This window comes from Balaenoptera ricei, chromosome 6 (assembly GCF_028023285.1).
Source record: "Balaenoptera ricei isolate mBalRic1 chromosome 6, mBalRic1.hap2, whole genome shotgun sequence".
Classification (NCBI taxonomy): Eukaryota; Metazoa; Chordata; class Mammalia; order Artiodactyla; family Balaenopteridae; genus Balaenoptera; species Balaenoptera ricei.
Genome location: NC_082644.1, coordinates 73600272 through 73625392, shown reverse-complemented (window position 1 = coordinate 73625392; position 25121 = coordinate 73600272). Strand labels below are relative to the sequence as shown.

The 25121-nt window shown below is 41.3% G+C and overlaps 1 protein-coding gene across 4 annotated transcripts in view; it reads right to left on the bottom strand.

Annotated features, from left to right (window-relative positions):
- MAMDC2 (MAM domain containing 2) overlaps window positions 1–25121 on the bottom strand; it is a 168583-nt gene that overhangs the window by 104890 nt on the left and 38572 nt on the right. The gene's annotated exons all lie outside the window — the stretch shown is intronic.

Below are 25121 nucleotides of genomic sequence, written 5' to 3'. Positions count from 1 at the left end.
CCACAGTAGGGCACCTTTCCCCCACCAAAAGGATGTTAACAAATCGATGGTTAGAATGAATGCATACAGGATAAGTTTTTGCACCTGCACTCTGGTTAGTGACAGTGGACAGAGAGACCCCACAGTCTTGGGCTCAGAGGACCCTAGCCAATTTCACCTATAAATATTGCTGGGAAGTGGGGAGCAGGGCAACATGGAAATGAAGGGTTTTCAAGCCACTCAGAATGAGGGCAACATTGACAGACCAGAGACCTGTGAGTACAAGGCACAGCCCAGAATTTCAACCCAGTGTCTTAATAAGTATTTACTAACTTACACAGACCAGAAGGCACCATGTGTGCTTCTCATGGGTAATCCATTTCCATGCTGTATTTGGACCCCTAGGTGCCAGACGACAGGGTGCTCTGTACTGTCTAACATAAAACAAGTCCATCAGGCTCCCAATCTCCCTGCTGGGTTAGAAAGGATCGCTCTACAAATTTTGCAAGTCACATCTGTTTTCAGTAAATGTTTTTGATGGGAATAGCTTCCTTTCTTCTTTCTTTTTGCCATATGAGGTCCTAAATAATGACACAGTTTCAAAAAACTTCTCATTCCCATTCAGTGAAACTGCACGACCCCCCTGGCTTTTGGTTCGCTTCAGTGGATAAGGAGATGAATGAGATTTAAGAGGCATGAGCTTAAATCTAAATCCTCCCAGAAATCAATATACCAAGGGTGGTTGATTTGTAGCACAACTTTATAGACAAGACCCGCTTCTGAAATGCAACTCACGGAATAATCTATAATTGAGAAGTGAGTAGCATTTGCAGTTTTATTTTGGTCCCAAGCGGTAAGAAACCCCTCCCAGAATGAAACCTTCCATGGTGCAGCAAAGAGGCTTTCACGTTAGGGAATATTTCAAATATCACTTTGCTTAAGGAAAAAGGAAAGCCTGCATTTAAAGAGCAGCATAAAATTGCCACATACAGGCTTCAGTGCCATCCCAGCACACGGGGCTGGGGCAGGGCGAACCCTTTTCCTTGATGTGGAAATTGACTTTTCAGTTTTCTCAGTATTCATTTATAAATAAGAATTTGCTCCTCTCACTGAGGGAGCCAGGGCAATGTTTTTTACTGCAAACTTCTGGAGAAACTTAATATGTGGGGCTGGAAGGAACCTTGATGTGCAACAGTGCCATGGAAGGCTTTTTCACTGATGCCACTTAGGATTAAAATTGAAGAAAACTGTGAGGCCCAGTGCAGACCCACTGAACAGTGTCACCAATGATTAGCACTGTCTGCTCTGGTCCTGGGAGAAGGCCAGGGTGGCAGATAGGATCCAACTTCTTCCTCTAACTGATTCAGCAACTTCTCCCACATCTGGGGTGTTCGGCTTTTGGGGAGGAAGGGGAATTTCCACAGGAAGCTTGTGGCACTTTTTACCTTCGAAGTGGCCCTTGTTAATAAAATCTCACGGGAGCAGCATTAACCTCTCTGACCCCCTCTTGGTCTTAAAATGCTTTTTTCCTCTGAATTCCTTGATACCCTTTGCAGTAGTTTTGCTCCTTCCTTCTACTTCTGGGTCTTCTCTGTGGGGATTTCCATCTTTGTTTGTCTCTTCAGGGTTTGTACTTCACTGGGTCTGGGTCTTGGTCTGGTTTCTCTACTCTGATGAGTCTTCCTCATTGTGGCAGGAACTGCTAATTGCACACCCAATATCTCTGCTTCCTCTCTAAAGAACCGTAATTTGATGGGGCTGCCAATGTACCCAGCCACGACATTGCTGTTGCCGTGCCACCCTTGCACGTAGAGGTGGCCAATGGCTGAGCTCTAGACAGAGATGTAAGAGAAAGTTGTTGGATGGGGCTTCCAAGAAAGCTCCTTAAAGAGGGCCTCAGTCAGCTGGCCTGTCTCTTTTGTCCTTCTCCCTTGCTTCTTCTTCCTGTCTGAGGTGTGGATGCAGCAGGTTGGAGCTGCAGAGGCCATCACAAAACTAGGACGTGCAGAGGTAACCGACTCATCCCAGTTAGCCTGCGACTTTCCTGGTTTTAAAATGGAAAGTCTCATGTCCAGGGAACCCCTTCAGTCCCAGGCACACCAACACAGTTGGTCAACCTAGCAGGCAACCCTGAGGATGGAAGCCATTGCTGTGTGTACGGCAGAAACCCAGAAGGAGCTGGATATTCTTATATCGTCGAGTCTTCTAAACATTCTGACTTCCTACCTCTGCACTGTTCATTATGAAAGAGAAAAACAAATCTCAGTTTAAATCACCATTATTTAGGTTTTTTTCTGCTACAGGCTTCCAAACTACCTGATTCACCACTCCTATGTCTTCCAGCGTAATTTTTATACAGGTGATTCCCAAGTCTAGTTCACCAACTGGGTCCCTTATTAACCTCCAAACCCATACATCTAACTTCCTGCTGGGTGTCTCCATTTGGACACGTCATAGACACAAAGTCCTCTCTTTCCTCAAAATCCTGCTCTTCCTCTGTGTTCCAAATCTGAGTGAATGGAGCCCTGACTATCCAATGACCAATCGAGAAATCTCAGTATTTTCATTGATTCCTCCACCTCCTTCCTTCTCCAAAACTGTATCAATCTTGATGACTTAACTTCCTAAATTTCTCTCAAAGCCATCCATTCCACCAAGTTCCCTCCACTGCTCCAGTCTGGAACACCATCCTTTGTCTATATTGTTGCCAGAGACTCCCAATAGGTCTTACTGCTTCAGTCTTGCCCTACTCAAATCTGATCTCCACACTGTGTCCAGAGTGTTACTTCTACTGTGCTTAACTCATCATATTACTTTCTGGCCTAAAACACTTGAGGGGTTCCCCACTGTCCTTGATTTATAAGGCCCTGTTTTTCTGACTTTCATATTTTAACCACCACACTCTTTTCACAGTCTACATGGCAGCCACAGAATTTCTTTTAGTTCTGCTAAGCTAAGGCATCACACACTCTCTTGCTTCCAGGTTTTCTCACATGCTGTCTCCTTTACTTGGGATGCTCTTTCATCTGCTTTCCTTCATACGTTCCACTCCACTACTTCCTGCCTCCTTCCCTAGGTCACTCACCACCACACGTCATTAAGGTCTTAGCTTAACAGAGCCAAAAAGTACAGTTGTGCAATGCACAACCTAGACAACTGTACATGGTGGTCCTGTTTAAATACTGTCTTTTCCAGCAGCCTTTGCTAACCTCCACCTCCAAACCTGGTTAAATGCCTCTTCTAAGTCTCTTTTAGTATCAGTATTAAAATTTTTATTCTTAATTTTTTTGATTATCTGTATTCCTCACTAGGCTTTAAGCATATACGGGCATATACCACATCTACCTGCTTCCTTGTAGATACTTTCTATATTTTAAAATAAATGGGTAATGCCACAGAGCAACTAAGCCTGTGCGCCACAACTACTGAGACTGCGTGCCACAACTACTGAAGCCCGCGCACCTAGAGCCTGTGCTCCGCTACAAGAGAAGCCACCGCAATGAGAAGCCCTTGCACCACAACGAAGAGTAGCCCCCGCTCGCCACAACTAGACAAAGCCCATGTGCAGCAACAAAGACCCAATGCAGCCAAAAATAAATAAATAAATTTATAAAATAAAATAAAATAAAATAAATGGGTAAACTCCTTCCTAATGATAGATACAGTTATGTTTACACATAAAGGATGCATTAAAAGTTTTTTATTATGGAGATTTCTCATTCGGTTTGAACTTCATAAATTACTCAATTTACTATTATTCTGGAAAATATGATATTTAATGAGAGCTGTAACTTCACTGGCAACTCACACCACACTTAATATTTTCACATATGCTCCCACTGTTAATACTTTCTGAAACACAAATTCTCATTATGTCAAGATACATAAAGGATTGTTAAAGTGTATAATTCTTTGCCTTCCTGGAATGCAGAGTCTGTGAGAAGCATTCAGGAGATGTTTCAGTATGTGACATTTCTAGATTAAAGAGAGCTATAGTTTTATCAGCTTCAAATTTCAAGGAGTTCCGAAGTGCAGGGGTCAGCAATACATCGGGAAGTGATGAGGTCAGCATTGCTCAGATGTCTCGAATGTCATTTTCGTTCCCCCTGACAACAGGAAAATTCTTCTTATATCCTGGCTAACACTGCAAAAGTAGTCTTAAAAGATTACGAAACATTAAGCCTAGCAAAAGTAAAACAAATGCCAGGAGGCAATCTCCAGCGTAAACAGTATGCCAACATTTGAAGCCACTACCACAGATGTTTGCTTCACTCTTTTTCACAGGGTCTGGGAAGGGCGTAGCTTTGAACACTTTTGGCCCCAGTGGCAGTTTTAGAAGAGAAGTTTACCTTAGCAACTACCAACAGAAAACCAAGAGATGAGCCCACAGTGAAAGGTCATGGGGTATTTGGAAAGGGAGCTACACTTTACATAGTATTTAATAAAGAAGTATGAAAATATAAGAAAAGGCTGCGTTACCAGATAGTGTTTGTTCTACCAAAGACCAGTTCTCAGAACACATTTTCCACTACATGAATTGCCAAGTAGGTAAGATATTCCTTGGAAACTTGGAAGTGTCCCTCTATTTAAGATAAAGGGAATGCAGAGAGCGATGACATCAGGGGATGGGTATGCATAGGTAACTGGATTCTCTCCTCGGTTTCCCTGAGTGTACCTGGAAGGAAAAAAGTATTCTTCTTCTATGGAATATACGATCATTTACAAGGAAATTTTCTTATTTTGACTTACAAGAGACTCTGACTCTCTATCTTACAGTTTTGCTAATAATAACCACCGAGAGCACAGCTGAATATTTTTGCTTATGCATTATGCAAGGCAATTTTGTCAAACAAAAGGAGTTATACACATTCTAGCTTCATTCAAACCAGGATAAAATAGGAGTGCCTATGAAAATTTCACCACAGTACAGGTAAATAAATAAATCTGAATTTAAACAAATATTTATACATATGTATATATATGTGTATAGATATACATATCACTTTTATTTGCACTTTCTCATTTCAAATTTTGCATTTTACACTTATTATAAAGTATTAAAGCAAGTAGGAACGAGAATGTTCAACTTGAAATTATAGCTGTAGAGGTAAACACATTTTATTTTGTTGCCTTACAGAGAAGATACAACTTTCACTGGTGTGAGCATAATAATAGAAAGAGGAGTTTAGATGAAAGTAAACCTCATAATATCCGTAAAATGAGTGATCTCATCTAGATTCGTGGCTTCTTTTTGTTTCTCTAACATAACTGAACACATATGTCCACCTATTAACAGAACAAAGAAAAGTGGCTGTGACTGTCAGGTGGGTTCAAGAGTTTCATACAGTCATTTGTGGTCCAGGGCAATTTAACCTACCAACTCTGTTCCCTGCCAATCAACCTCCTTTCCAGGGGCCCTAAAACTTGTCCTCAGGACCAGGTGTGGACACCCTGGACTTAAGACAGTCTTGGGTCTCCACAGTACAGCAGTCTAGTACACTACTGACCAGAGCCACTCCCCACACTGCCCACTCCAAGCTGGACTCCTGCTCCTTTCATGTCTGTTTTATCCAGTTATCTGGGTGTTGGGTCTAGTGCATGCATTCACTCTCTACATGTCTGTGTAAGTAACCACATTCACGCTGGCTGAGAGCTTCTCATTTGCCAAATAGACTCTATTGAGTTTGAGCGCCAACATGCTCTACGCTCCTTCTAAGCCAGGAGTTCTTAACACGGGGTGCACCTTGCAATCACCGAGGGAGACCCGGGTCTGCAGTGTAGTCTAGACCTCAGTCCACGTCCTGAGGAACCCCTGCATCTGGACAAATTGGCCTGGTTGGTCACCCTACTAACAGTAGAATTTTCAGAATCCCCCAAGGTGATCTGAAGTCAAGCCAGGCTTGAGAAACACTCATCTTACCTGTCTACCTCTTCCTTTGGCCCTACCACTGCTGAATCTCAGCCAGACCATGCGTTCAGGGAAGTCAGGATCTGTGTCTGTTTTTCTCACCCCTTCCTTCCAACGCCTGCCACATACCGGGTGTTCAATAAATATACACTAATGGAATTAAGCAGTACATTCTGCCACTCAACTTACGGTAAATGTGGTTAAAATAAAGGCAACAAGTTTAAGTCCAAAAACAATAATGAAGTCCCAGTTAAAATATTTTAGAATCCTCCTTAAACGTGAAAATAAATGTATGACTATGTGCCTACGGCTTATAAGAAATCACAGCAAAGTTGGTAGAAAACAAGACAGTGGGTTTCAATAAGTTGTCTGCCATGGGGACTAGAGTTTTGATAACAATGACGCCGAGAGAAGCTGTGTTCATTCTTTACAATTTTAGAAGACTTAGTTATTCACTAAGCACTGGGGCATGTTTAATCCTCACAGCAACCCCACGGTAAAGCTGGAGAGTTATTATCCTTCATTTCATAGATCAGGAAAGCCAGGCTCGGAGAACACATGCGGCCTGGTGAGGAGCCAGGTTCAGGATCCCACTTGGATTGCCAGATTAAGCAATGAAAAATACTGATGTATGTCCCAAATATTGCATGGGGCATACTTATGCTAAAAAATTGCCTGTTTATCTGAAATTCAAACTGAACTGGACTTCCTCTATTTACCTGGCAACTCTAGGCTCCAGGCCAATTCTTTTTCTGTGAAAAGAGAATATTAGATTTGAGGGTCACTGGGGACCCTTTCAGATAAAAAGGCTGAGGCTGTGGCTCTTTTCCCCTCCCCTTCTGACCCTTCCTGAAGGTTCTGCACCTGCTGGCCTGTGACGTGTGCCTTACTCCAGCACAGCAGGGAGCCAAGCCAGGCAGGGAAAGGGGTGGCAAAGAAGGACACGAGCCATGAGTCTCAGGACTCCAGGGCCACACACTCCATGTGGATTCAGTGTTTTTTAATTTTATTATGATTATTTTTGAATAGGTGATACTGAATGGTGCAAAACTGAAAGATATAACACAGTGAAGGTAAGCCTCTCTCTTACTCTCAATTTCTGGGCCATCCTTCCACAAATACTTTATTCATATACTAACACATATATGTATATTTAAACATCGCTTTTGAGTTTTTATACAAATGGTTAACAAAAAATATACTATTCTATATCATGCTTTTTCTACTTAATATATGTTGGAGATTGTTACATTATCTATCTATCTATCTAAAGCTGCCCCATATTTTTAAACTGTTCCACAGCTTTCCATTGTATAGCTATGCCATAATTTAATTATTGGTGCCCTGGTGCTGTACATTCACATTCCTTCAATCTTTAGCTATTAAAGCAATGTGGCAATAAATCTCCTTGTTCCTATGACTAAGTACACATTTCTGAGCATAGCCAGCCCTAGAAATTCCCTTTCTAGGGCTTTCTCCTAGAAAGCCCTAGAAAGGGAATTGCTGAATAAAAGGGAAAATTTGGTTACATAATGCCCAACTTCCTTCTTCACGCTGTACCAGTTTATGCTTCCAGCAGCAATATATGAGATTATTTTCCCCATCCTCATCAATCCAGTGTATGTTATTGAATTTTTGATATTTGTCCATCTGATAGATAAAAAATAGTATGCCCTTGTAGTTGTAATTTGAATTTCTCTCATCATGAGTGAAGTTAAACATCTTTTACATGTTTTAAAGTCATTGATATTTCCTTTTTGTGTTGTCTTTGGCCCATTTTTCTATTCAGTTTTTAGTCTTTCATTATTAATTTACAGAAATTCTTTACATAATAAGGAGATTAACCTAATATCTGTCATTTGTTGCAACACTCCCCAGTTTATCATTTGTCCTTTGATTTATGACTTTTTTAGCATAGAATTTAATGTTTTCTTTTTTTTAAAAAAAAATTTATTTATTTAATTTATTTATTTTGGCTGTGTTGGGTCTTCGTTGCGGTGCGCAGGCTTCTCATTGTGGTGGCTTCTCTTGTTGCGGAGCACGGGCTCCAGGGCTCCAGGGCTCGCAGGCTTCAGTAGTTGTGGCACACGGGCTTCAGTAGTTGTGGCTTGCGGGCTCTAGAGCGCAGGCTCAGTAGTTGTGGTACACGGGCTTAGTTGCTCTGCGGCACGTGGGATCCTCTCGGACCAGGGCTCAAACCCGGGTCCCCTGCGTTGGCAGGTGGATTCTTAACCACTGAGCCACCAGGGAGCCCCTTAATGAGTTTTCAAAACATCTTATATTTACAGGAGCGTAAGACATGTCAAGGTTAGAAAATGATCATTTTCAACAGCACACGTAATTACCACCATAACTATAATAGCTACCATTTTCAGGAGGGCTAATTATGGGTCAAGCCCTAATCATTTAAATGTTTATCTCTTTAAATCATAACAGCAGACCTATGAGGAAGGCACAATTGAGTCATTGTACCAATGGTTCCTAAGATTTATTTTGGGCCTAGAGGTAGACTGAGAGAAAATTACAAAACCATGGGGACTTTGTCTTTGGTGTCTTCCCAAGTTTTTAGTCAACCTTCATCCTTCACCATGGCACTTCTTCATTCTTCTCTCTTCCCCCACCATCCTTACTCCCCTCCTGACACACCCTCCTGTGTACACCCTGAGGAACAGCCTATTTATAATTCACTGGGTTTTCCTGCCAGCTCTCACCTGTTCCCTACTACGGTGTAAACTATATGGTAATCTCAAACTTGCAGAGCAGGAAGACAATTTTCTTGAGATGCAAAAATTCAAACATATATAAAATTAGAGCTATAATGATGAATTTATAGGATAGAGGACAGGGAGTACTCGCAGAGTCAGACAAAGTAGGAAGCTTCATGTCCTGTCTGCTCATGTGTCCAGCCCTGTCTAGGCTGTGAAGAGCATCAGAAAGCCCCTCTGGAATTTGAAGCACTGTGAATTTTAGAGAAAAACCTGCCAGGAGTTGAAGTCGGAAGATATGAGGTCCTGTCGTGGTTTTACTTTTCTGTCAGCCATGAGTCCTGGAGTGATAGTGTTGTTGGTGGAAAGAGCATGGTTTTAGAATCAGGTAGTTCTTACTTTAAATAACAACTCAGCCAATAACTGCCTGACTTCAGAAAAGTTAATTAACCTCCTCTAAGCTTTAGTTCCTCAGGTGTAAAATGGGGATTAAAAATATGTACCTTGAAGGATGTTTGTAAAAATTGAAAAACCTCATGCATGGGAAGTGCCTAGCATAGCAACTGGTGTAGTGTATGTTCTCAATAAAATGTGGTCTCAGATTTCATATTTGTCAAATCATTATTATACTACTCTAACAAAATTTAAAAATTTTTGAGGTTATGTATATCAGAGTTTTCTTAAATTGTATAATTCATGCACCACGTTTGGGGTTTTTCCACATCTGTGTACCACAGGTTCTAATGTTATATTATGTTTTTCTTTAACTGTACTCATCTTTGAAAAAATATAATACTTATTTTATCTGGTTCCTTAGCAATACTGTCCATGAAACTGGGGAGTTGCTGTGCTGGTTAATCTAGTATACATACATAAATTATATGTCAAATATATCTCAATAAAACTGGGAAAATACATAATTATCAAAATTAAAAAATATGGCCATGTGCCACCTAAAATAACCTTATGAACCACTATGGCATGCATACTACACTTTGGAAAACACTAATTTTTATCAAAGTTAGTTGTTATTATATTTGCAACCTTTCCTTTTAGAAAGGAAACTAAGACCCAAAGAGGGTGAGAAATTTGATCAAAGTCAACCTGATAATCTATTGCAGAATTGAGACGAACCCAAGTGTCTGCATTTCCAGGTCCACATCTCCATTAATCAGTCTCCTAAAATACCTCTAGTTGAAACCTAAATTAGAATCCTGCTGTAAAACTACAGGATTAACACTGAAATATCCTAAAGCAATCTTGTTCTTTTACTACTGTTATTATTTTGTCACCTAGGAAACCTGAAAGGCAGCCTTTCCCTGCCAGAGTGTGTACACCTGAGCCGACCTAGCTATGAGCCTTGCTCAGTTCATAGCCTTGCTTGGTATGGGAAAGTATTCCATCCCAGCGGGTGGCGGGGTGGGCGTGGGGGGCGATAGACAGAGGAGAGCAGAGCAATCTGGGGTTATCAATACTACGTACCATTTAGATACTTTTCTGGAAATTTTCTGACCTTGCTCTGTCCTCTCCCAACCAAACACTCTCAAATGTATCAAGCCTTCTAATGGATTATCTGGACATCTCTACCAACTGCCTCCAAAAATATAGGGTACGTTTAAACTCTGTGCTTTTTTAAAAAAAAATCAAGAAATCCCTGTATGTTCCCCAACTGTGTAATAATAAATAAAGAGTCCATAATAGAGGTGGGTCTGGGGTCCTACAGAAGTAGCAACTGTGCAGGCAGCTAGCTCTGTGGCGAGCCCTCTCACCTCTGTTCCTAAGTATCAGTCTCAAAAGCCACCTAAGAGTTGAGGGTATTTCAGTAGATCCATGTTGTTTTTACCTTCCCAGCATCCATTCCCTCCTAGTTCTGGTTAACAGAAACCTGTTTCTTCCCTGAGAAACCAGCCCTTCCTTATCTTCAGTCCAAATGGTTCGACTGGGACTGACCTCAACCTCCCGTTGCAGGGGTGGCCACTTGACCCAGGCTTGACCAATCAGATCATTTAAACCCTTCTGGCCACAGAGGTTGGTTCAGGAATGAGCACACAGACCAACTCAGGTAAATGAGGCTCAATCATGAGAATTCTGAAGAAGTTAGGAGAAACTTCCTTTTCACAGGAACTATCAGTTATAAGAACGTTGGATGCCTCCACCTGCTGGAGTCCATGATGAAAAGCCCCTTGGTAATGAAGCTAGCACAACAGAAGCCAGAACCAAGAGCTATGAAGACACAGAGATTGAACTGGATGGAATTTTTTAAGCTTCTAGTTGCGCCTGAAGTCAGATATCCCTGAACTTCTAACTTATGTTAGGTGATAAAGTCCTTTAATTGAAGCCAGTTTAAATTAGAGTATTTTTTGGTTGAGGACAAAAAAGCCCTATCAATACAGAATCCAGAGTGAGTGCATTATGTGTGGTTTCGACCATGAGGTGTCAGGGAATGGGAAGGGAAGAGGCAGAGGATGTGAACTGGGCAGCAGAAGGTGGTCAGGAGACGAGTCTTTTGTCTCAGCTTTACTCCTACTTAGCTATGTGGCCTCGAACAGTGAGTTCATCTCTCCAAGCCTGAGTTTACCCATCTGTAAAGTAAAGGAATTGAACAATCAGTAGTTCTCAGACAGAGCTTTGTGGAGCCCTGTAGTGTCTCAAGCGATGGGAGGGTAATGGGAACCCAAGTTCCCAGACTTTCCTTTGTGGAGCTCAATCTCCTTTTATCTATATTATTCACCAGGATCTCTAATAAGGTTTTATTGGAAGAGTGGGCTCTACTGCTACGACGGATTAGTTGACCATTCCAGTTCTGTTTATATTGAAGTCTAAAATGAGTCAGGGCTTGGGACTTCCAGTGGTAAAAATCCGCCTTACAATGCAGGGGACGCGGGTTCAATCCCTGGTCAGGGAACTAAGATCCCACATGCCGGGGGTCAACTAAGCCTGTGCACCACAACTACTGAGCTCATGGGCCTCAACTAGAGAGCCTGTGTGCCACAAACTACAGAGCCCATGCACTCTGGAACCTGCGTGCCACAACTACAGAGCCCACGCGCCCCGGAGCCTGCGCATCACAACTAGAGAGAAGCCTGGGCACCGCAATGAAAGACCCCGCATGCCTCAACGAAGATCTCACGTGCCACAACTAAGACCCGATGCAGCCAAAAATAAATAAAAATAAATAAATTAATTAAATAAATAAAATGAGTCAAGGCTAATCTGGGATGTGGTCCCTCTATGCTAAGAGTTGGTCAGAAGCCAAGGTCAAGAGCTCAGTCCCTGGAAGGCTTATTAGCTTCATACAGACATAAAAAATTGTTAATGGCAATGATCTGCACCCCTAATCTTGAGAACTGTCTTAGAGATGTGGGTCATTGGTCACACAGGGACTGGGAAAAGGAATGGACATAGTTCCATATAGTCATTAGCTTTGCCATAAATGCCAATACAAACACCACTGGTAATACTCAAGGCAGACAATCTCTTCACAGCTAGAAAACAGAGGCTGTTGTGCTTGGAGGTTTGTTTGTTTTTCTTTCTCAAGACAGTGCGATCATTGCAGAAGAAGCTGAAAAGAGCAGAGTACTTTTTACACAATCAATTGCACAACACCTGATGTGTATCCACAGTGCTATAAGTGAATATTTGCTTTTCCTTATAGAGACAACATACACATGTAGAGGAAATCAAATGAGACAATTTTTATGAAAGTACATAAAAGCATTTTTATGGGAACATAAATTACTAATTTACATTAAAAATATATTAACTTCTAGGCAAATTTGACACTGCATATAAATTTGGAGTGTTCCAAATATTTTTTAAATGTATCTTAAAAATACATTTTAGCACCAATTGCCAGAATGGGTTGTCTACTACTATAGTCAAAACAATTCTCTTTGTTCTATTTCACATAATAATTGCAAATGTGACTAGAGTCTGTATGACAAATATATGTTCCTAGAATAATGTTGATCTTGCCCACAGTAGCTGAATATTGAATTTACTTTAGCAAACGTGCTGAAAGACAACAAATTAAGAATGAAAATTATTTCTCAGTGTGTCCTTCTAGTCTGTATACCTAGAAGTTTTCTCATTAGAGAGCTTTTTTTCAACCATATATATCAATAACTTAGGCAATTTATATTAATACAAAAATAAAATCATATATATCTTGAGGTTTACTCTCTCTTACTGATTAACTTCTGATTTATATTACTGTGCTTACATGTGTTATAGATACAGAAAGCCCAGATGGGGAACAGGGTGAGAGAGGACAAGAGTTAAGTCAGACTAGGCAGAGTCAAGACAAGATGCAGGCAAAGGGTTAGTTGAGGGCAAGCTATGAATGTGTCACAACACATCTCAGGATTTGGAAGCAAGTAGTGGTCAGGAAGGATCCAAATTGGGAAAGACAGATTGTTTCAGGATTAGACAAATGCAGAAGGGTGAGGCTTAATAGAGGCAGGAATATATGACAATACTGGGACAAAATATTCAGATCTACCAGAAGACAAGGAGTTTCAGACAGCACCTTGGATAGCTCCCTGGGCAAGAGGTGCTCTGACAAAGCTAAGACCCTAAGAAATGAAGGATCTCATCTTCTATGCCCCAGAATTCCCAACTGGTACCATCCCTGATGGAATGAACTTGGTCCCTGGAGGCTTAGGGAACCAATTGCAACACTCCACTGGAAGGTTTGACTTAAAGCTCTAGGGATGATGCCTACAGCCTTTGGTAATAGCCTCTTTGGTGATGGGCCAGGCAGGCTGGAGGGTTGGGGAGTGGATGAGGTTGTGACAGGAAATACTGTCCTCTCAAAGTTCAGAATATTTGTTTTTCAAGAGTCTTTCCCACTTAATTTGGGAACAGACGTTCATCCTAGGACCAACGTTGCTGTGAACAACAAGGGGCCCTGTGGTGCAGTTTTAATGTGTTAATGTTCACCTTTGACTTCATATTGACTCTTCTGGGCACCTACACTTGTAGATTAGAGGAAATGGGATATAGTATTTATTAGATGTTAGAAGGTCTTATATTAAAACAAGTTTAATTTTTCCCATTACTACAACTTCACTGATAGTTCATAATAATAACAATCCCTGGGTGTGACTTTTATGCAGGCAACTGTTCTAGACTTTATTCGCCTCTGACCAAGTACTATTAATAGTGTAGAAAAGTTTGCTTCAGTTGACTCCTCACTAGTAGAGCCCAAAGTCTCTTGGGTTCAAGGACAAGCAGTATCATTTATCTCAAAGTTCTTTGGCTGTATTCGCCTTACGGAGTCAGTGGATCATAACAATAATTGGGAAACCAAACTCATTCCAAATGGCTTATTCACTAAATGAAAACATGACATTTAGATTATTAATTAAGTGGATAGGAAAGTTTTATAGATTAACCTAGGAAACGAATCAGGCAGAAGGAAGAAAAAAACAGGTTGTAAGTGGAATAATAGTTGGGCATGGGGTGGGGTGGTAACAGAGAAGAGAATGACTGGTGATACCTATCCAATGTGTGATTGTGACTATGTGGGGCCCAAGACATCATGATGTGGTGCCAGCTCTGAGTTCAACAATACTTATTGAGCATCTACTCTGTACCAGGCACTGTTCTAAGGTCCTGGACATATAGCTATAAACAAAATAGATGCTCATGGCATTATTTACTCCTTTCTGGTGAGCTTAAGTCAGGTCACCTTGAGTGAGAGCTGTCTGAGTGGCAACCCTTCAAAGACTATAGCCAAGATACAACATAAAGAGGTGGCAAAATAAGAGGTGGAGATGTCAGATCTGGCAGTGGGGGATGTGAGAGACCTGGGTAAGAAATTTAGGAGTTATAAGTCCCTCACAAAAACCAGCCCCACATTATGTAAGTTGAGAGTGTGCAGAAGAAGGGAAGTGGGTTCTAGTTGGTATTTTGAAGCCCAAGGGGACTTGACATATTAAAGGAGATGTCGGTAATACCTAGTTGGGTTTCTTTGTAGGGTTTCTTGGAGATCACAAAATATTAACATTAGAAAAGACTTGAGATGTCATTGAGTCCAACCCCCTCTGTCAACTCTTCTTAAGTCTCTCAGCTAATTAGTGTTAAAGCCAGAACGTGCTCATCTTTACTGCAGTGGAAGCAAGATGTTTCTCGGTATAATTTTTACATTTTAATTGTGTCTGGCTAAAGAATCTTCTCACTAACAATAAGTAACAAAATCCACATTAATAAATATAAACTTGAGGGGCTACAAGGCAGTTGTCTCTGTTGCTTCCTCAGGTCCCTGAGAGACTGGGCTTTGGCTTGTGATGAGGAGTATAAGAAAGAAGAAATCATGGGTAAGGAGGGGAAGAGGAATGAAGCCAAGGGAATGGAATGCAAGGCCTGATCTGGAGCTGGCTGGCTTCCCTCAGTGAGAAAGATCATCCTTGTCTTCAGTTACAACTCGCTCTGGCCTGGGGATTGTTACTACTCTTTAACAGAAGAGACTGTCATAAGTGATCCATCAGACAGGATTTGTTTTGGCTTAGAAGACATATTATGTATATCCATGCAGAAAAATTGTCACTGAACTCGGAGTCCTTCACTGCTTTGATTATAGAACAAACAATACTTAAAATCAAAAACTGAAATGTGCGCTATTTTCCAAAAATTCAGCCCAAAACAAATATAACTTTGTGAAACTAAAATTAGAGAATCCCTTAGATATACACTTTTAAGTGAACATATTAGACTAGATTCTTTACTGCTAAACCAATGGTGCAACATGAATATAGAGAGGTGAGGACAATAACAAACAAACCACCCATTCATATCTGAAATTGTTCTCATTCTTGGGAAAAGACAATCACAGCCACTGCTCACTTCCATGGTTTTCAAAACTTGGTCACACTGGCTATTCTGGACGCTGATTTTACTCATAAAATAAAATGCCCTATGTTTCCTTTCTGTTAATTCAATCCTTGGCGGGAGATGCTAGGACATAAAAAAAAAACAAACCCATGCTTTGAAATTTCGCGATGATAATGTCTCCTAGAATATTCCTATGGTAGTTAAAAAATATATATATATATATATATTTTAATATTTTCAACATTCCTCTGGTGCAGAAGGGTTGGCATTTATTAGAAAGTTCCGATTTGCAGGTGGTGTTGTATTAAGCGCCAAGAGTAAACCAGGTAGAGGAAATTGCTTCTTAAGCTTGCAGGTCTGAAAGAGGGAATTGCCTCTCTTCAAAGAAAAGTAACTTCCATGATTGGCATTGTTTTCTAAACAGGAATCATGCCAAAGACAGACCCAAATCTGGACTAGGTCACTTGTAGCAGGCTCTTTAGATGTAAGGCTGCAAGAACTCTTGACTTGCCTTTTAAAGGGAAGCCCAGCCACCTCTTTGAATTCTTGGATTAAAAGATGGAGGATTTACATATACAGAAAAAAGTATACCCCAATATTTTTGCAGAGATTAAAAGAAAACACTCCAAATCAGAAATAATTGAGGCAAAAGCATAAAAAAACTAGTGACATTAGATGAGAGAACATACTTCTCACCAACTTTTCTAATATGTGGATAACAGACTTTCATGGGAAAATTACAGTAGACTGAAGCTAGGCTTTTCAAGACAGCTGTTTTTAGAATTTTTTTACCTAATGAATTTTGCATTCTGGAACAAGTAATAACTATAATTCACAGAGCTTTCTGAAGTTTACATAGAGCTTCTGCTCACACTCTTTTATTTGAGTTTTGCAATAATCATTTGAAGTTGCTGTCATTACTCCATGTTCTTTATATCTTAACACTTCATGGTCTGTTTCAAGAAGCAAGATGGAAAGTACTATTTATCCTTCTCTTGGCATTTTCCCCTGCTTGTTAGGCTTAAGCCACACCCAACTCATGGGTCTCGCCAGAACTGGGATAGCCTGGTATGCCCAGGCAGGATATCTTTTATTTTGCCTAGAAATGAGGTCATCACAAGTGAGAACATCCAGAACAGGCATAGTAGGGCGGAGGCAAGTATTAGGTAAATCAAGTTTATTTGGTCAGCTTACTTAGATATTCCTGGGAGGAAGTTCTGGCCTACCACAAGGACTTCCAAAACAAGATGATATTTTGAAGCTTGTTAGTGGACTGGGTCTTGGGCTGGCTCATACTATGAATTACAGGACCTCCAGATTGCTGAATCTATCCACAAGCTTCGATAGCATTTGAGAGACTGGCTAATATTTTGGAGGCCACCAAGAAACTCAGGAAGACTGAGGACTAGGAAGGAAGTTTCATTGTTCTTGAAGGGTTTTTGAATTGTTCCCCAATTATATTTTTCTTGATGGATCTGTGGAAATATGTGGTATGTATATACATACACAAAAATCAGACTACAGACCAACTCACAGTATGAAAAATTAGAGTTTTGTTTCTATTGTTCTGAATATTCTTTGATGCATAGAAACCTGGCAGAACAAACTATAAAAATAAGGTATAACAAACTCATTCCATGCAAGGGGCAGGAGAGGACGGTCCCTCCCAGTTCATCAATCACAGTGACACATAAAAGCCCCAGTCAGCTTCTCTACTCACTGATTTGGCCATTCCCTCCCTGCCCTCATCCCACCAGAAAGGTTCTTGTGGCTTTCCATTGCTCTCAGGCCCAAGATAAACATCCTCAAGATCTGATTTAGCATCTATCACTACAGCAAACTGAATTATCTCATTTTCCTGGTCTCCTCCTAATCCCAAATTGAATCTTATGCCTGGGCTGTCCTTTCCCCACTGTCTCACCGAGCCCTCTTCTCTGCATCAAACAAACATCTAAGAGCAAGACTTTTTTTTTTTTAATGGTACTTTTCAGCCCTGTGTAAGTCCATTTAGCTCAAAAGACATTTACTGAGTACCTACTTTAAGCCACACATAATACAAAAATATATAAAGAGGCCTACCTCAGTGAGCTAACAGCCTAGTACAGAAGTACTATGTTAAAAAATATTCTCAGTCCTTGTGTGCAACGTAAATACTCAAGGGAATTTTTAAAAATTAGGTGTTTCCACACTATTTTTCACAAAATAAAAACTAGACCTGTCTTGCAATTAAAATCTTCCTGACCATTTAAAAACTTTGCAATATTTTCCATTCCTCGACGTTCAGTTTGCGTTTGGCCACAAGACATGGTTTAGGAAGAGTTGTTGGCTGCCAAGTCACACAGATTGGCAAGGACACACGGAAACCTAGGAAACAGACCTTGTAAACAAACAATACTCCCAAATGCTCACGCAACCAACCAACTATCCCTTCAAGCTCTACCAGTGTAGAGCAAGGCACTTTTCTCTTCATTTTCTCTTAATAAAGGGCCTTAAGATTAAAAAATACATATTTTAAAAAAAATCACCAGTCATGTGAAGGACAGAAAACCTAATTAAGAGGAGATTAAAACAAACTGAAGGTCAAAATGAAGTACATGAAAAAAATCATAAAGCCAAGGTAACAACCTTTGTTTTTGTCTTTATCACTTAAGAACAGAGGAAACACTACAGTGGCCAGCAATGGAGAAATGATTAAATAGATTATGGACCGTATTATAGACTACTAGGCAACTACTAAAAAGAATGAGGTATCTCTGTATTGACTTGGAAATATATCATATGTATAAGTACTGTATATGTAAATATATGTAAATGTAAATATATATATGTAAGTATATGTAAATATATATATATATATTTGTGTGTGTATATAGCCATAGCATATGAAAGGCATATTTGTGCTTTTATAAACTATAAAAATAAGAATTTATATTTCTACCCACATAGAGGGATTGCGAAAAGTTACCTGCAATGCTCTACGTTAACATTCGTTACCTCAAGAAGACTTAGTCATTTATACACTTCTGTATTACTTGAATTGTTCTGATCATTTAAAGCAAAAACAGGAGACTGGGAAAATATTCTACTTTCTACAAAATGCGTGATCAATTTTAAATGTTTCAACATATACAAAGTAAATCAGGGTAATATTTAGCAATAACACTTGTAATTGCATAACATCTAACCACCAAGGAGCTCTGTTTGCAGATAAACATTCATTGGTTTTAATCTACTGCAGCTGCACACGTTCCCACTCAGCCAGATAAAGAGCAGGTGTGTTTTGCCTGTGTTGGGGAAGGCTGAAGGCACACCTGGCCAAGACTTCCTCAAGGTTGTGCCGTGGGCTGTGGATCAAAGGGAGGGACTCTAATCTCACCCAAGAGACCATTCACATGTCCATGCTGGGGCTCTGGTTTGTAAAGGGTGGATATATTATGACATCTGAGAATAAACAAGTAGCCATTTTCCTGCCAAAAATCCAAAAGTGGCCATTAAACGTGCAGTTTAGGATCAATTAGTCAAGTGCTCACTAATAACATGCAGAGGTTGACCAGAGAACAAACCCTCTTGGCTTTGATTCATAACCCCCATCAGACCACCCACACTGTATGCTCAAGGATCATGTGTGCTCATTAACAAAACAATAAGATCTGAAATTCTAGGGCTGTTTATATTCATGGCACTCTGCTGGGTGTCTCACTCAGTAGGAGATGAGAGTAGTTAATGTCATTATAGCAGCTTGTAACGTGTTATAAATTTGTTCCTTGAATAAGCCCTTTGGAGAGCTTCTATGTCCTAATGTCACAAAATCATCTTAGACTATTAAGTAAAACTCATGAATCTATGCCAAGAGGATTCAACTCTTTCAGGAGTTCTAACAACTATAGTAGTTACCTGTCTATCGCATGTTAGGGCTTCCCCTTAGGGGGTCAAGTAAAACATTTGATTACCAATGGGCATGCATCAGAAGCCAAGAGATGGTGGCCCAACACTAGGCCTTGACCACAAAGCACACAGGCTAAGTGGAGGCTGGAGTGAAGACTAGTTCTGGAGGATGGCTCCCTCTGTGCTAACCCTGGAGGCCTTGGGACTCCCAGATGGACAGTCTTAGGAGTAAAGGTCAGCAGGAGCTGAGGATCTGAAGCAGGCTGGGTTTGCTCTGGGCCATCGAACCTCCCCACTTCCTAAGGAGATAGAATTCCTAAGGAAAAAATGACTAGACCTATATCTTAAAAATTCTGGAGCCTAGGCCTAGAGATGTAAGTGTGTGAGGGTTGGAGATGAGGACTTTTGTTGGCAGGACCTGGTGGGTTACATGATGGGAGGCTCGACTATGCGTTGTCTCTTAATCAGCAGCATAAAAAAAAAATTAGGTACCAGGTGATTTGGAAAATATCACTGAATGGACTATGATAAAAGATGAATACTCTGAAGGGAGAAATCGGAGGTAGGAGAGAGTGATCAGATTGACTTAGGGTTAGTAAGATACACAAGATTGAATGATGTTTGCTTTTACAAAGCCACCTTGGATATCTACACTACACACAAGACTGTTTTATAACAATAAATTAGCCCCTAATTGTTATAACCACACAAACTGTGTGCTACAGCAATTAGTTTTTTTCTATTTTCTGGTAAAAATTATAAGCAGGAATGGGTGGGCTTGGGTTTTATGTAAGTCAAGGCAAGTCCCTGATATTAATGAATTGATTCTGACTTTAAAGGAATACACACACACAAAAGAGGTGTTCTCACTTCTGAATATCAGGTGCAGTGTTGTGATTTCACACCTTCTGTTGTTTGAGCAGCGCTTTCATACCCGTCTGCCTCTCCAGGGACTGAATCCCTGGTTTGATTCTTGCAAATGGACAAACACAATCAAAGAACAGCTTGGCACTGACATCTCTGGCTCACGGAACCCAGTAAGGAAGTTGGGATGGCCCACCCCTCTCACAACGTCCAAAAGGGGGAGGCAAGGGTCAGTTATATCTATTCTATAAGACGGATAATGAACGCACACAGCACTAATATGACATTACCATCATCTTAATTTGGCATAAAGGAAGAGTTCAGAAATCATAATTCCTGACTCCTCTTCCAAGCTGTGGGAGCTGCGCTATCCAAATGGTAGCTGTTAGCCATTTAAATGTGACTATTTAAATTTAAAGTAGTTGAAATGAAATACAATTAAAAATTTGGTTCCTCAGTTACACTAGCTACATATCAACTGTTCAATGACCAGTGGCTATTGGACAGAACAGGTTCACAACATTCTCATCATCACAGAAGGTTCTACTGGACTTGGCTGGTCCAGATTAACCTTGGATATAACTTTGGGCCTTTGTGATGAGAATCACCTACCAATTAGAGCAATTAAAGTGCCAAGGTGAAGCCTGAGGGGGTGGTGAAGGAGAGCTTTACCTCTACTGTCCATCAGCTACCCCTTCACTCTTTGACACGGTCAATTTATACTTCTTTGATCTTACATAAAGGGCCATGAAAATGCAGCTTCAAGCTCTCCCCACTCCACATTCTGGAACCACTACTGGCCATGACAGAACCCAGAATAAATTAATTCAGGCCCCAAACACAGGAAGCTACAGAATTTTTATTGTGCTAACGGATCATGTACTATTTATCTACTTCTTGATGCCAGAGTTTTTTTTTTTTTAATACTCTGAGAAAATTTATTCATTACTGTTGTTAAATAGTTTCATGCAAAGTAAGAAAAGCAAAGCAAAAAGATGACCCCAAGGCTCAATGACAAATGGACATACAGCTAACTTTTAAAAATATTTATGAATCATCCTTTATCAACCTCAGACTGTTATTCAATATTTGAATACACATACATGTGTATTTGCAACAATAACGAGTTCGCTTCAGCCAGAGTATTTTTTAATCCTTATTTTTTAAGTAAAGAAAAAAAAAATTGACTTGTCATTTGGGTTTCTCTAACTCATGAAGAATTCCAAGTTCTGCCTTCCTGGGGTTTCACGGCCATATATGACAATCTCCAAGGGAACACTCTGTGCTGCTTTTGCTCTAATAAACTGCTCTACTAACTCTGAGCTTTGACACCTAATTTAACGGGAAAAACTGAGGGGACTATTTTTAGAGAACAATCTGTTATTGAAACGCCCTCATATTTCCAGTCAAGAGTGTAAGCATTCTCTTAGGTACAAAAGAAAACACCCTACCAGGAGAGAGCAATCCGAATTCAAGAGGAGACAGGCATCATACGGAGCTAGAAGAAGAGCACCAATCATCGAAAGGCACTTAAAAAAGAAATACATAAAGTTTGTTCCCCCCCAGTCCAGTCCAGGTCTGAGGCAGCAGCCTTTCCAATGGGAAATGATGAAAAAGTTCGTGCAGTCTCGGAATCCTTCTACACTCAAGAGCTAGGTTTACTGTTTCCAAGAGATGTAATAGGATGATTTCCTTTGCCGTGGAACTGATGAATAGGACCCACCCTGCCTAGGGCAGAGAGGCCCTAAGTACCTCCATTAATTCTAAAGACAGCTGTCAGGGAGCCATCAGCAACCTAGGGCTTACTAAGAGGGGCCACAGCTGACTCTACTGCCCGCACCTGCCGTGCCAGCCCTGAGATCAGAGTTCATAAAGAGAGAATCGTTTGCGGGAGGTGATTCTCTGTTGAGAGGTGATTCTCTGGCCTGTCTGCACTATGCACACTATTGGCACTGTTTTCTTCACCTCCCAAGATGTCCTAGAGCTTCCCCTACCTCAGAACTTAGTGTTCTTCCTCATTCTGTGCCACTGTGTGGAGTGACTTGGCCAGCTCTCGACTGCTGGATGCCTGGGCTGCTTCCAGTATTTTGCTATGATGAACTATGCCACCACGAACAATCTTGTACCTCTGCCATTTCATACATGTGTAGGTCTATTTGTAGGATAAATGTCAGGAAGTGGGACTGCTATATCACAGGGCCAATGCATCTGGAGTCTCGGTAGATATTGCCAAATTCCCTTTCACTGGGTTGTCACCTTTTGCTTTCCTGCCACAATGTATTAATATGAGTGTCCCCTTCCTCATAAATTCCCAGACACACTCATCTCGGGAAGCTTACTGTAAACTAAAACTTTTGAGCAACATTCCTTAAAGTTCCTAAGAATCACCTGGAGGAATTTGTTTAAAATGAAGATTCTTGTGATCCATCCTGAGATTCTGATTGAATAGCCTGGATTAGAGCCCAGGAAGCCACATTTTAAACAAGCACTGTAGCAATTCTGGTACAGGTGATCCCATGACCTAACTTTTTATAAGATCTTCACTGTCTTAGTAAACTGGAGCATCCCTGTTGAGCCACAGAGGGTGGTTTTTGCTGGCTAAGCTGCAAGGGCAGTGCCACACAGGGATCCTGGACTTAAAATCCAAACTGCCCAAGTTTGAATCCTGGCTCCGTCACTTGCTAGACATGTGTTCTGGGGTAAGTGATTTCATATCTGGGTGTTGCTGTTTTATCTGTAAACTGGGGCTAATAGTACTATTGCCTTCAAGATTAAATGAGCTAAAAGTTGTTAACACTTTCAATAATGCTTGATCCCTGGTAATTATTTTTAGTGTTATCTTACAAGGTGGAAACTGCTAGTTATCTACCCCAATATCCATTATCCCCCATCTTGCATGGTAACAGAACTCCTGATTTGGGGCTGGGCATAGCCACCCAGAACAAAGATTGTATTTATCAGTCTCTCTTGCAGCTCTTTGTGGCTGGCAAGTGAGACAGAGCAGGACTGACTACATAATTTGAAGGGTTTGGTGCAAAATGAAAATGAAGAGCCTTTTGCTGAAAAGGCAGGAAAAGGGTGCTATTAAAGGTATTAAATATAAAGCTTTTACATTTCTTCTGAAATTTCTCACTTGACCTGTCAGGATGATTTTTATTTGCTGTTTGATGTTGCTCCCTGGGGCACGCAGATACTGGTGGGGAAGTGGACACACTCAAAGGCACCAGGAGGACAGCCCAGAGGCTACTGGGTTCCCCCTCTTGTTCAACACTGGGGGCTGGGAAGTCAGGCTAGGCATCTGCTCTTCCCACAGTCCCGCTGCCCCCGCCCACTGCAGATGGGGGACCCCCAAGTGTGTTACGACCTCTACGTGCTGGGATGGCCTTGGTGTCTGTGGTGAAGGTGAGTGCGTTGCTAAGCCCCCAGTGAGCCCTGCTTTGCGTGCTCTGACACTGGCGCCTCAGGGTGGGGACCACAGTCGCCATGCCCTGCTCCAAGTTGCCTTGGGACACTTCACCTGACACAAATCCTCCCTAGACGCATAGGCAACTGCAACTGGGTGCAGAGGGCCACAGCAACTGCTAGGTGGAGATGGAGATGGGGAGACTGGGAAGGCCCAGGGCACCAGGGGGAAAGGGGTCAGCTGTGGAGAACTAGTCCTGGGGAAGTAAGAGGAGGCAGTGGGTGGGACCCTGCCTGAGCTGAGGCCTCAAGCCCCCAGCATGTTCTCCATTGTTCCAGTGAACTTCACTTACAAAACACAAACATGAATTTATTAAGAAATTCAAGATGGTGGCTACAGAGCCCAAAACCCAAACCAAAAGGTCTCATGTAACTGTACCGGTTGCATGCCCATGGAGCTAGTAAGCACATAAGCATATAAGTATATGTCGTATGGGCAACTTTTGGGAGATGCCCTTAAAATTATCTTTCCCATCCATCTTCCTGCCTTGGATGCATTTACAATGGCTGGAATATTTGCCACTATCTGAGGCCATGAGGATAAGGGCTACAGCTGGGGATGGCAAAGTGTGAGCTAGAAGGAGCCTGGATTTCAAAATAGAGCCTTTCATTTAAAGTTATTAGGGCCACGGTTCCTACCCTGGGTACTGGGATGGTTTCAGAGGTTCATGACATTGTAGACAAACCATTATGTGTCTGAATATTTTGCTGGGAGAGAATTCATGGCTCTCATCAGATTCTCAAAGAGGCCCATGACCCTAAGCGTTTAAGGACTGAGCTTTGAGCAGCTGGGGACATAGTTTTCTTTAGCTGTTTACCTGTTGAAGTAATACCAAGGCGCTAACCAGAGCCATGTAAGATGTTGAAGTGAGCAACATGGATAAGACATCAACAGGACTGGAATGATGAAAGAAGGGGATTGTGGCCAGGCCAGGAGAGAGATTCTAACCCCTTTGTGCCCAGCACTGTTTTGGTGAGATGAGATTCATGGTTTACACCAGAAATATAAAGGACTTCCACTTGATCGTGATCTGAAAGTTGCCAGGTCCCTGGATACAATTCATTATTCAAAAGCTGCTGCACACTGTCTATAAATCACTGCAAAGTAGTGGCTCTTTCCAACAAGTCTTTTCAATGTCCTTGGCCAAAGGCCAGAGTTTAAGAATCCCTTCCGTAACTTCAGGGGAGGCATCTGAACTACAGGGACCATACTGACATTTGGAGTGGCCAGCCCGGCATCTAGACAAGACAAAGTCAGCCGTCTGCTCCCACAGGAATTTTCTGTTGCCTGGATGGAAGTCTTCCTTTGGAACGAATCAGCCCTGACACCAGCTCTTGGTTTTATTTTGGTTTTAAACCAATTAGGACAATTTATTACAAATACTCAGTGCTGCTCAGGTACAAGATGTACAAGTACTACAAATTAAAACAAACTCAGCTTGTCAAAAGTGCAAGCCTTCTCCCTTCTAAACCACATATTTGCA